This window comes from Mus musculus, chromosome 4, assembly GCF_000001635.26.
Source record: "Mus musculus strain C57BL/6J chromosome 4, GRCm38.p6 C57BL/6J".
Classification (NCBI taxonomy): Eukaryota; Metazoa; Chordata; class Mammalia; order Rodentia; family Muridae; genus Mus; species Mus musculus.
Window position 1 is genome coordinate 144809553 of NC_000070.6, and position 3866 is coordinate 144813418.

General features: G+C 42.5%; 1 pseudogene; it reads right to left on the bottom strand.

Moving 5' to 3' along the window:
- Positions 1–1718: 1718 nt before the first annotated feature.
- On the bottom strand, positions 1719–2476 carry Gm46890 (annotated as a pseudogene).
- Positions 2477–3866: the final 1390 nt, after the last annotated feature.

The following is a 3866-nucleotide window of genomic DNA, read 5'->3' on the forward strand; positions in this document are numbered from 1 at the left end:
CACAAGAAGATCAATAGAGTCAACTAATCTGGACCCTGGGAGCTCTCAGAGACTGAGCCACCAACCAAAGATACACATAGAGGCTGGACGGAGGCCCAAGGTACATATGGATCAGATGTACAGCTCAATCTCCATGTGGGAGATACTCAAGGAAAGCCTCACCCTCTCAGAAGAGAAGAGGAAGGGTAAGAGGAAGTACTCTCTGAGAGGGATAGGAGGAGGCAGCATTTGGGAATGAAAGAAAAAAAAAAAGAAAGAATATAATGGTGACTTGCAAGCCAGAGTATTCTATATTAATGTCTAATGCTAAATGTTTAGCCAAGTTTTGCATGCTTTTCTGAATTCTATAGAACACACAATCACACAGGCATCCTTTGTGCCTCACTGCCTGTCCATTAGGTTCTCAAGAACAAAAACACCCAAACTGCCCCAAAAGCAAAATATACCATTAAGCATTTAGACTAGAACAATTCCTTAATTCTCTGCAGAGCTGTTTATAGAATCCTACAGAATGCAGTATTTATATGATAGTGAAGGCTTGTACCAAGTGTCTAGTAGAAAATATTTGGTTTTAGAAGCAGAATAATATAGTTTACATGTAGAACTGTCAACGCAGATTCATGATTTGAGATCTCGTTGCCAGGCTTTGGCTCTATTCTGAGGATGCAGAGTCTTTAGGAGATTCAGGCTTGTGGGAAGAATTACATCAATAGAAAAGACACAACCATTTGGAGAAGCTTACAAGGAAAGGCACTGAATGTTAAAGGGAAAGTTGGGGTTGGGAGGCATTTGGTAAATAGCAAACAAAGACTGATATCAGTTTAATACCAAAAAGATTTCATTCTGCCTTGCATCCAGAGAACATGGCTAAAGAACCTTCCCAGAAAAAGTAAAGAAGGGATGACATCTCAATGAATTGATAGTATCCCTATGGTACTGTAATCTAAGAACTCAAATCCCCTGAACAATGAAACTTATGACATATTGAACATGTTCTGTATTTACCTACTACATTTGCATTGCTTCTGTTACACAGAAGGGAAACAATGTCACCACTTTCCCTCCAAACCACTGACATATCACTCACAAATAATCATGCCTAGTTGTGCTCCCACGATCCCAATCCAATTGACTGTGACAAATCTAGCCTTCATCTTCAAGGATTCCGAACACTAACAGGAACTCATCACATCATTCTCAGAGTTGAGAGAGCTATCCAAGAGAAGGAGAGTTTCATTGAAAATCACTTCTCAGAATAGATAGAAGCAATATGAATGGAGCTGTGACAAGTGACCTTGCCTTCAGGTGCAAAAATGTGACTGTTTTTTCAGCAGGGATGAGGCCCAAGCAATGTCTTTTTCTTATAAGTAAGGATTCACCAGTGACAGTGCTACTGTACTGCATTTATTCTGTATAGATATCAATAAATCTTCACAATTTTCAAGGGCATTTTTTATTACCATAGTATTTATTTTACCTAATAAACATAGTAGAGTGAGGCTGGATGCAACACATTGTATTAGTGGTACAGGAGAGAACACAGGTTGGAATTTCTTGAGCAGGAAGCCAAGATTTCTTTGTTGCCACATTCTCATTCCCTTCTGGATTATAGATGGCTCCAGTTTATCCTCTCCCTAAAACACACACCTAAGCAAAGGTCCCAGCTGAAGCATTGGACCCACTCCTTGACCCGCTCCACTGAAAGTCAACGCTTACTATCAAATGTCTTTTATGTAACTGATGAGAGCATTTGCAACTTTCATGGAGCAGGGGAAAAAGAAACACTTCTTATCAAAGAAAAACAGGCATCCATGAAAGCCATCTTCTACATGGTACCAGCTCACAGGGATCCCCAGGTCATCTAAGCACTTCTTAAAGAGCAAGGCATCATCCCGGAGGATGTCATTCTCACAGCTCACCAGGAATGTCTTAGGAAGCTGAGCAATGATCTTCTCATCTTCTAGAAGAGGTGAAATTTCTGAACTCCAAACATGTTTGATTTCTAAATAGGCAGCCTCATTGAAATCCAAGAACTTCCAGTTGTGTATCTTGCCTCCAGAACCTTCTGGAGATGTTGTCATAGCTGAGACATTTCCTTCCTCCATTTGTCCAAAGGTACAATTGCACCTGTCAACATGGCATCTGTCCAAGAGAGGTCAATGGCCAGATATTTAAAAATACATGTAAACATTAAGTCTTTGGTAAGTAATGGCACTGCTGACAGAATGGTAACTGAAAATTGATAAAATTTACAACTAGATAAATCATGGCTCGAGCCTGGATTCAAGGTAGACATGGGATTACTGGTTAAGGCCTGGGTGACAGTGGCCACAGCCACTCCTCCAACACTGTCTTCACAGAGCACCACCTGGGGATCTACCCCAAAGGTGCCCAGGTTCTTCAGGAAGTAGATAGTGGCATTCAAGCAATCGTTGACAAGGACAGGGTGATGGTAGTGAGGAAGCTTGTAGTACCTAAGGAGGAAAGAGCAAACACCCGACCCATGGGACAGTCAAACAGGGACTTGAGGGGCCACCTGGAAGAGAATGGGGGAACAAGAAACACAAAAAACAGACAGCAAGTCTGATGATCAAGCTGACAAATTTTTATTTTTCCCCACACAGGTCATATACTCATAGGAGCAGGAATGGGGTGGATGGGGGTGGGGTCGCTTTGTCTCTGGGTAATGCATCTGTTACCAGGAACAGGATATTAACTAGCTAAAGAGTTCAGCAGGAAGACCAGAACAGAATCAGTTATTAGGCACCTGTCCACAAGATTTATAGCTATTTGTTCTCCTTTGACTTCAGGATCTATGTCTATCTGTACTCAGCTGGGCTAGTACTTTCCCACAGAGGCCAAGACTTTATGCCAGCAAGCACTTAAGGCAGTTAATGTTCAAACAAGGTTGCTCCCAACATCTCCTCCGTTTTCTTAGTATAGAAGGACCATGGTGATTTTAGTCTTTGTTAAGGCAGGGATAGAGGCCTGACCTCCAGTGACTAAAGGGGAACTTGTAATGGCTCCAGTCCTTCTGATGTTGTCGAGTGAGGCATAAATGCCATACCTGTCCTGATGTCTTTTTCCTGGAGAGGGGATAGTTTGGACATCAAACCATGTGCAGTCAGGCTTGTCCCTCAGGGAACCCAGAAAGATATTTTTTTAGTTTTTACTTTATATTCCCTTGCAGTGCTTTACCTCGCAGCCCAAGCAAGAACTTAGTTTGCCAGTCAGAGGGAGTTCTGGGTGGCCCCTCTCTACTTGGTCCTGGGGCAGAAGTCCCCCTAATTTGGTTGGGTGGAGATGGGTTTTAGGAACACCCTGGAGGGAATATCAACCTTGTTTCGAATCTCTTGGTGCTCCATAGCTAACTTATAATGTGCCTGGATAGGTTTTGCTGCCAAATCATCTATGTGACATTTCACAAAGTTGGTAAGTCTGTTAAGGTGCAGAGACCAAAAGAAATAAAGAAAAACAATCCAACTACTGGTCCCAAATTGAAAGGAAGTAGGGTTGACAACCATGGAGAGGTTGAAAACTAATTTTTATACCAACTCTCATCTCTCTCTCTCTCTCTCTCTCTCTCTCTCTCTCTCTCTCTCTCTCCTCTCTCTCTCTCTCTCTCTCTCTCTCTCTCTGTGTGTGTGTGTGTGTGTGTGTGTGTGTGGTGTGTGTGTGTGTGTGTCTTTTCTCTAGTCCTTCTCTGACTTTTCTCATGCTTTCTTTGACCACCCCTGTCTTGTCTACGTAAAGGCAGCATTCTTCCTTAAGAGCTGCACACACCACTCCCTGCTGTAAAATGAGTAAATCAAGTCCTCTGTGATTTTGGAGGACGACTTCAGCTAAGGAGGAAGGGGAATCAGAGA